Source organism: Mytilus edulis, chromosome 7 (assembly GCF_963676685.1).
Source record: "Mytilus edulis chromosome 7, xbMytEdul2.2, whole genome shotgun sequence".
NCBI lineage: Eukaryota > Metazoa > Mollusca > Bivalvia > Mytilida > Mytilidae > Mytilus > Mytilus edulis.
The window spans coordinates 45907946-45918093 of record NC_092350.1 but is presented as its reverse complement, the minus strand read 5'-3'; the positions used below and the strand labels follow the sequence as shown (position 1 = coordinate 45918093).

Sequence of the window (10148 nt, the reverse complement as noted above, 5' to 3'; positions counted from 1 at the left end):
AACTACTCACCGATTACCAAAACGTAGATAAAATATTCGAAGTTGGCAGTATGAAACTGGATTTGCCCAATCTAGCTATGGAGATTTTTTATGTTTGTACAAAAAATTCGATGTGTTTGAAAATTGAGTGGATACCAAGAACTTTGAATACTACCGCGGATCAGTATAGGAAAAAATTTGATTTTGACGATTGGTCGTTGTCGGACAGAATTTTCCATTATTTTAATAAAATATTGGGACCTTTTAGCTTATATCGGTTTGCTAATAGTGACAATGCTTAACTCCCAAGGTATAATTCAAAGCTTTTTGATCCTTTAACAAAAGGTATATTTTTATAATTGATGCATTCACGTTTGACTGGTCAATCGATAATAATTTGCTCTTGTCACATGTATCTTTAATAGCTTACACTGTAAAACATATTCAATTATGTAAAGCTAACGGTACATTGGGTATCCCTTACCTGAAATCGACAGTTTTCTGGCCGATACTGGAGTCTGTTGACACCGGCAAGTTTGTTGGTTTAGTGCAAGACTTTGTTGAGTATAAAACCCCTTCAAAATTTTTTTTTGAACAGGGGATGTGCTGAGAATTCGGTTTTAAACGATTATAGGTTTATTTCAAATGTGCTTGTATTGAAACTTGATGCTAAAGTGAATGAATAAATTTCGAGAAAAAATTCTTTATGCGGACCTTGCCGCTTTTTGATTTTTGATATTGTAACTGTAGATTGTACAGTGTACATATGTTTAATATGCGGACCTGGCCGCTTTTATCACGGACCTGGCCGTGATGTTCTGTCCTTGAAGGATAGGACATTGCATATCTTTCCATGTCTTGTATTGAAACTTGATGCTAAAATGAATGAATGAATTTTTAATAAAAATATCTTTGTGAGGACCTTGCTGCTTTTTTGTTTTTTCATATTGTAACTTTAGATTGTACAGTGTACATATGTTTTATATGCGGACCTGGCCGGGATTTTCTGTCCTTGAAGGATAGGATATTGCATATCTTTCCATGTTGTATTGAAACTTGATGCTAAAATGAATTAATTAATTTTGAGTAAAAATTTCTTTATGTGGACCTTGCCGATTTTTGTTTTTTGGTATTGTAACAGTAGATTGTACATTGTAAATGTGTTTAATATGCGGACCTGGCCGCTTGTATCACGGACCTGGTCGTGATTTTCTGTACTTGAAGGATAGGCGAAAACCATACAAAAGAAAGAATTTAACTTCCTATTTAACCTGTATCATGATAATTCTAACCTGTCCTATTGTAGGTTACTTTGTATGTTATAATTGGCTTATGCATGCTTGATTTTTTAGATACAAAGAACTCTTGCTTATAATAATGAGTGATATCAATTTTCATAAAACACACGTTGAAATCATAGTTCACAATGGCAAGACCGATATTTATAGACAAGGTAGTATAGTTATGATAGCAAATACGGATATACCAACTTATCCTGTTAATTTTTTTTTTTTTAAATATTATTGTGACTTAATTAGCAATCTTAAGATTAATTCTTCGGAGTACATTTTTGTTCTTTGCAGCCCCCAAAAGATACCTTAGTATTGAGTAAAATATATAAGCCTTCATCTTATACTATAGCCAGAGAAGCTTTAGGTGCAATAGGGTTAGACAAAAACAATTTAGTTTGTATAGTTTACGAAGAGGAGGCGCTTCTCAACCGCAAACAACGGTGTTTCAGATATGCTTTTCAAAGTTAATGGCCGTTGGCGAGCCGAAATTCTAAAGACGGATAGGTGAAATACAGTCTGTTTCTTATACCTTAGCATCTAATATACACTCTTTCGCCTTTTGTCTCGACTGGATGCTGCAAACCTACATCCCATAGTATATTTGTGTTTTGTGTTATTAAGCCTTGTATAGAAAAGAAATGCTTTATGTTCGGTTGAACCCGTGAAAAAGAACATAAATAAATTTCTTTTCGTTATAAGGCTTAACGAATACCGTTATGCGTAGTAATTTGCACGGGTGGATTCACCCGTGCATACCTAAGCGGGAATTAAATCATTCGAATACACGTTTAATTCAATTGCTGTTAAGGTCTGTTTGACTTTTATTTTGTTTTTGTTTAAAAAAAAAACCACTTGTTGTTCTATAGGTACTGTCTTTCACATGTATATTAAGATTATTCTGATAGAATTGTACAATTCAATAGATGCACATGTATACTGTCCAAAGTTACAGTATTTAATCAATTTCTCTTTTCATTCATTTAAATGTAGTTGCGAATTGTTTCTAATTTTTGTAATTATATTTTGTAGATTGTTCAGGCTGTTGATCATACTTCTAGGCAAGAGAATGTGATAAGGACCGTTTTTTGGCGTAACACCTGCCATTCTAAATTTTTTTTTCCACATGTTATTATGTTCCGAATGTTTTATTAAAAGACTGGATGCTGCAAACCTACATCCCATAGTATATTTGTGTTTTGTGTTATTAAGCCTTGTATAGAAAAGAAATGCTTTATGTTCGGTTGAACCCATTAAAAGAACATAACTATAATATAACAATGGCCATGTTCCTGACTTGGTACAGGACATTTTTAAAGAAAAAAATGGCGGGTTGAACCTGGTTTTGTGGCATGCCAAACCTCCCCTTTCATAGCCATGTGAAATATAACATTAAAATGACAACTCAACACCACAGGACTACAATATAAATACATTGGAGAATACAATTGACAAAGAAACACACGAACAACAGCCATCAAAAGGCAACAAGTTGAAAATTTTAATACGTCAGAAGTGCATTTTATCCACACAAGATCCGCCAGTGACGCCCAGATACAACAGTTTGAATGCCGAAACAAGCACAAAGTCGAACAGCATCGAGGACCAAAAGATCAAAAAAGTTGTGCCAAAAACGGCCGTGGTCGTTATCAGAAATACCTCGACTGCGCAAGTGTGGGGGAATACTGTGAAGTTTGCAGTGTAGCCAACTAGTGCAAAAGAAAAAAGTCGCAGTGTACAGTCTAAAACAGAGATTTTGTATGATGTTTTTGAACGTATTTCTTAAAATGCTCAAGTATTTACTTGTCTCAGTCCAACATGAATTAGGAAAAGACTTTGTATGTTCGTTGTCAAATTGTGTTCTTTTCCTTAATTGTGCTGGCTGTCTTAACAACAAACTGCCTACACACACATTTAAAACCACACCACCTAACAGAACAAGTCCGCTCCTTATTCCGTATGAATTAAAAAAAAACATCTGTACAGAGCGGGGAATATCAAAGCTGATACGCCACCGGCTGATGTAACAATTCCGCATGCTAAAGCTCTTTTCTTGTTGAAGTAAAATTTGACGACTGATAGTGATGATGGCATACATAAACCTATTCCAGTATCTAAAAGACAAATACACAAGACTTTACAAAAGTTAAGCAGTGTTATAGATGCATCAACTATCTCATATTTTTATATACATAGCTATCACACTGATCTCTATTATTTTTCAGTTAGTTTTAGTTACACTCTTTCTGTAGTTTGCAGCTTCATATGCAATCGGTACTTTCAAAGAAATATTTTACTACTAGGTCGACTTCGATTTGTTTGAACGGGTTACTCTGGTAAATTTTTTTAAGTAATAACGCAAGCGCACTAGACAGTTAAATCAAACATTAACTTACAAATCAAGCAAACTTTCTAAACTCTTCAACATTATTTTTTAAATAATGCACATTTCATAGTACTTTTCAAAAGTAAATTTTAAAATTATATCTTTAAAAAGAAAATAGCTAAACTACAAATTCAGGATATTGCCAGTGCCTTGAAAGTATGATGTTCTTATTCCCGGCAGAAAAACGTAGTCGTATGAGTCACAACTTTTGGTACTTTTGGTCCTTGGTGATCTTCAAATTTGTTATAGTTTTGGCTTTCGGCCTTTTTTCATCTGAGCGTCATTAGTTACTTGTATAGACGAAACGCACGTTGGCGTATTAAATTTTAAACCTGGTACGTTTTGTTAGATATTATTCGTGTGTTTCTCTGTCCTATATATTCTCCCATTTATTTGTATTGTAGTCCTGTCGTGTAATGTTTTCATTTTAATATTATTTTTAACATTGCCATTATAGCGGGAGGTTTTGCATGCCACAAAACCAGGTTCAACCCACCAATTTTTTTCTTAAAATGTCCTGTCCTGTCACATGAATATTGTTATATTATAGTTCGGTTCTGTGTGTATTACATTTTAATGTTGTGTTTCTGTTGTGTCGTAGTTCTCTTCTTATATTTGATTCGTTTCTCTCAGTTTAAGTGTATAACCCGGATTTGGTGTTTTTTCTCAATCGATTGATGAATTTGAACAGCGGTATACTACTTTTGCCTTTATTTACATAGAAACTTCCTTTTTGCCGGTATGTTAATCAGAGCTAGTTTGTCTGCGCCGGTATTTTCAAATATTGATATCGAAACATTTAAAAATTCCCTCTTGAAAATAAAAAATCTACGATGATGCAGACGCAAGCTACCAAAAGAATGGAACAAAATCGTTGAAAACATTTTCATTTTGAATTGAATCAATAAATGAGCTGCTTTTTAATATTTTGGTTTTAAAAGTGCCATTTCTTACACAGTGTAAGATGCAAGTAGCTTTATTAAAGTTGAAGATAAAAAAAAATCAATTTTAACTGTCTTCACTTGTTTTTCCATCAGATTGTTTACACTACTCAACTTAACCTTGCCACAATGTACGTAGATCTCGATCCTAGCCAAATGTTAGAAACTCGACCAGTTCGATTTACACTCTACTTCCACGAGTATTCCGAGTTATTCAAATCGAAGTCAAAGTTATGTCCAAAATATGGTTGTGTGAAGATTAAATACGCGGGAAGTTAAAATGTTAACGTGGTTTTCCAAAATATTGTATACGAATAAGGTTTCTTTGTTTGAAATCAATGTAAATAGATATCAATTGACGTTATAAAACTCGGTTACAACAAAACAAGAAGTTTAATGGTTTTGAATGATTATTCGACTGAAAGACTTTTAAACCATCTTTTGGCGGGCTCAATAATTCTAATAAATATGACGTAAGCAATCAATAATTTAGAAAACAAACATGCAGTCTGATTAAAACGGTACAATCGTTGCCTACACAAACAAAAGTTGATGCATTTGGTAAAATTGGGCAATTGTTACATGTCGTACCTGTTAGTAAACTATAGGTCTACTGGTCACACCACTGAAGCATAATCCACTTCCTATCAGTAATCCTCCAACGAATGTAACACCTCGAAACGAAAAAGTATTACTTAGAAATTCTGATAATGCACCTAGAACGAAAAAGATATTTCAAAATGATAACAAGTTTAGTGTACAAGTCATGTAGTTTGCTTTGCATCCTATCATATATTTTTTGAACGACCATCTTTACTTCCAAAGCAAGACTTAGCGCAAATAAATCTCATATATTTTGGTTATCTTTAAAAAGTGTAACAGTCAATCTAAAAATCGTATAAATCATTAACATTGAATACAAGAAAACTTACAAAAAAATATCCAAACCACAAGATATGATTTACATTCATCTTTCTCTTAATATTATTTTTTAGAAAACTTAACATTTTCCATATTTTAAAAGAGACAAGTGTAAATTGCGTAAAGGTGCAAAATAAACTGCAAAATTTGCCTGCCATTAATCATAACATGTGAAGATATGCATTGTAATGTTTATGTAGCTTAAATATTTTGTGAACATTTGGTGATGATAATGTTTTATGTGTAAGAACAGTTTTTTTATTATTTCACATCAAATGGTTCACATCTCGATCTCTTGACTATCATCCTCTCAAATCATCTGTCACACAATACGAAATTGATACATAAAACATGAATAACTGCAATGATTTTGTACGTACGTGTAAAAAATATCATACATAATTTTTTTATACATAGATTATCATCCTGTTTTTTTTGTGTTGCAAAGATTTTATGCGTACGTCTATCAATTTCATACACGTTTGTACAAAAACTGTGACCACTGTCCAAGTAATTGCATAAAAAGTTTGATATGACCTTGCCTTTATCATGGATATATATACCATGTACCAGACTGATTAGAATACAGTTCTTATGTCAAAACTGGAACTGCTACGTTCTAACTTCTGTTTTGAAGGCCTATTGTGATAATTAAGTATTGTCGGACATTTACATATTATACACACCTTCAAAATGTTGAAGGCTGAAATAACATTGGCTGATGTGAAAAGTAAAAAATGCAAAAATAGAAAGTATAACAGAGAATTGTCAGATCCTTGTGAGAAAGTTTTGTCAAATGATCTGTATTTTAATCTGATTGAGCACTTCCATGTGTAATTTTCAAACATTTGAAAAGGAAATATGGTATAATTATCATTGAGACAACTATTCCCAAAAGACCAAATGACACAGACATGACAGAAATAAACAAAATATAAGGCATCGTAAGGCCTTCAACATTGAGCAATGCCAATACCATATGATCAGCTAGAAAAGTCCCCAAAAAGACAAATATAAAGCACTACAAGAAAACTAATGGCTTAATATATGTAGTAGGTAATTAGAAAAAAGTCACTTTCTACATATTTGAGAATACTCGCAGTTACTGACATCTAGCTTAATCCTTTAGAAGCTTATCAACAAATCATGCAATTAAGACTGAATAATCAATCAGTACACTTCAAAAATCAAATGGATTTAGCACAAAACCGGCAAAAACAATCAGAAAAAAACATGACTTTGTGCGATGCCTTGATACAAGTATTGGCAAATTTTAGAGCCATAATGATGAATGTGCAATGATTTTGTTTATTTGAGTATTTAAAGAATACACCACAACCCCATCCCCATTTTAAACAAACGGTAGCTTCCTGAATACCGGACTAAGGACTTATGTCATATATGCCTACAATCGCCACCATGAAAACTTTCAAACTGAAAATGAAAGCACCTTGTCCCGATGTTATATCATATTGGTCAAGAAGTTCTGCATATAGAATACCAAATGATTTTAAAACACCGATCAGTATCATATAGTTCACGAATGCCCCTGTAATGGAATAAAAACATTTGATTAACACAAGCTTAAACCACATCTATGAAAAGAACCTCATCCAGGTAAACTTTTTTTCTACAAAGGATATCATAATCTTTCCTGAACAATATTGAGACGAAAATGTAAAACAGTAGCAGATTTGGTGTAAATAATTATATAATAAACATTGCAAAGGTGTAGATGAATATCTTGCATGTTTCATTCTTGTCTCAGTTTGTATATATGCCTTGTTAGTTAATCGCACAAATTGTACAAAAACGCAAACCTTCAATTCCTTCGAAGTCAAATAAAAGTTAAAAACAGAACCAAATCAAAATGAAACAAAATGTTGCTTTTATCCGTAGGTCAGTTGTCTGTTATACTTATATAAAACAGTTTTGAGTTCGAACCTTGAGTTGATTGACAAGGATTGTCAATGATCCTGCCGAACACCGCTAGTCCTAAATAATCACTTCAACTTTCACTTGTGATACAAAATATCCGCCATGAATATGAATATAGTGCTGAAAGTGGTGTTTAACACAGAAAAAAATCAAGTTATGAACAAAAATACAGTCTTACACATGTAAATGCAGCATGAATACTTGTAACAATGCATTAATCAATAATTTCTATCCTTTTTTTTTATAGCAGCAACCCATCGACATCAAACAATGATTCTGTAATGATGAAAAATCGTTCATGTAAGTAATGAATCGTTCTCTCTTAGTTTATTTTAGACGAGATCTTTTTATCAGAACAATAAAAAAAAAAAAATAACAAAGCACATATACCGACATCCGAGGAAAATTATAAACCGAAAAACCCATGCAAAAGAAATGACAAGTTTGCGCATTTTCTGGTGAATGTGGCTTTAACATTCGTTTTAGTATTATTTATTCAAAATATTTAACATTAGAGGACATCTTGAATCATTGAAATATGTTCAATCAAATGCAAGAAATACCGTAACTCTTAGTGTGCAATATTGGCAAATATTCTTGATGAAAAGGGCCCTCAATTAGGCCCTCTTGATAGAGGGTTGCTGCTCACAAGGAAGTTATTAAACTAAGCGTTCCAAATGGTGAAGTTGAAATCATCCATTCGTTAATTTTACGGACGCCATCACAAGTTGGTTGACTGTTATGGAATAACCGTTTCACAAATGATATCGGATATGTTCCTTACGTCGTAACTACAATGCCCTTCCCTTTCATGAATGTGACCTACCAAATTAGACTTTTTACCGGATTTGTTATCACAATAGCAACACGAAGAATGCCACATGTTTAGCACGATCTGTTTACCCTTCCGGAGCTGATCACTTTTAGTTTTTGGTTGTGTTCGTGTTGCTTATTATTAAGTTTTCTATGTTGTGTCATGTGTTCTATTATTGTCTGTTTGTCTTCTTTCATTTTAAGCCAGGCTTTGTCAGTTTATTTTCGATTGATGAGTTTGACTGTCACTTTGGTATCTTTCGTCTCTCTTTTATAACCACTGGGTCTATGTCTCTGCTGTTGGACATTTTGTCCCTGAGGACATCATCCGCCCAGTAGCAAAATTACAATTGCATGAAATTACGAAGATCAAACAGGATACTGGCTCGATTGTCGCCTAGTATAAAAAAAAGTCCGAAACAGACGTCACCATGGACACGTTGTCGTCTGATATGACAGTTGTCCCCTCATTACCAAACATGACTAATATCTAAAACATGACTTATTCAGATCATCATACTAGTGACAATAGCAATATTTCACATTTACAGCCATTTTGAATTTTGATGACTCACACCAACACTGTAGCATGTCGTAATGTGAGACCAAAGGCTGCAAAACTTGTGAAATTTTAATAACAGATGCTGAATTCACTAGCTATTTAACCCAAGAACTAATTTTTTACCAGAAGTTACGATGATCTGAATTGTAAATCAATAAATGTCGTCTACGGATTAGAGTGCAAAATTTGCGGATTGGTATACGTCGGTGAAACAAACGTCTGTGCGGTCATAGACCAGCATTTTAATCAGCCCGATCATTCCATCGTTTCTATGACAGTTCGCATTATCGAAAAAATATACCATAGCTCTAACAATCCTAATCTTGTAACGCTTCTCCGTAAACAAAAAGAGGACTACTGGATTAGACAATTGGGAACTACAACACTATATGGTTGCAATGACAAAATTGATCGTATAGGTATTCTATCTAGTCCTACGCGTAGCTCGGTGAATGTGATGAACATTTTAAACTCTACTCCTCGACGTAGACACATTCATGGTCATCAGCATTATACCTCACCTACTCTGCATGATGTCTCTATTAATGACTTGCTGCCGTTTATACAAAAGCCATTAGGTATTCATCACATTCGCACGAAAATTTATTCATTACCCCTTTCTAAACTTTATTTTCTGTTCAATTTTTGTTTGGAAACCACTATTACAAAGTGGTTTAAAAATTATCAGTTGACGATTAAGCAAGGCAATGGGCTAAGCGCGAAAAGGAAGACGAAGACACTCTTTCTGAATGGATTAATTATAAGGCAGTGAGGTCGTTGATACAGATCATAATTTAAAAACTGAATGGGTCTATCAATGCCCATGCTACGTCAATCTTTAAAGACCCAAATGTTGCAATTAGTTATCAAAAGTACCAGGATTATAATTTTATACGCCAGACGCGCGTTTCGTCTACATAAGACTCATCAGTGACGCTCAGATCAAAATAGTTAGAAAGCCAAACAAATACAAAGTTGAAGAGCATTGAGGACCCAAAATTCCAAAAAGTTGTGCCAAATACGGCTAAGGTAATCTACTCCTGGGGTAAGAAAATCCTTAGTTTTTCGAATAATTCAAAGTTTTGTAAACAGAAAATTTATAAAAATGACCATATAATTGATATTCATGTCAACACCGAAGTGCTGACTACTGGGCTGGTGATACCCTCGGGGACGAAACGTCCACCAGCAGTGGCATCGACCCAGTGGTGTAAATAGTTATCAAAAGTACCAGGATTATAATTTTATACGCCAGACGCGCGTTTCGTCTACATAAGACTCATCAGTGACGCTCAGATCAAAATAGTTAGAAAGCCAAA

General features: G+C 33.8%; 1 long non-coding RNA gene across 1 annotated transcript; it reads left to right on the top strand.

The window, feature by feature from the left end:
• The first annotated feature begins 914 nt into the window (after window positions 1–914).
• Window positions 915–2457, top strand: LOC139481598 (uncharacterized). The gene is made up of 2 exons (XR_011654644.1): window positions 915–1432; window positions 2301–2457. It is a non-coding gene; the product is annotated as an uncharacterized lncRNA (long non-coding RNA).
• Window positions 2458–10148: the final 7691 nt, after the last annotated feature.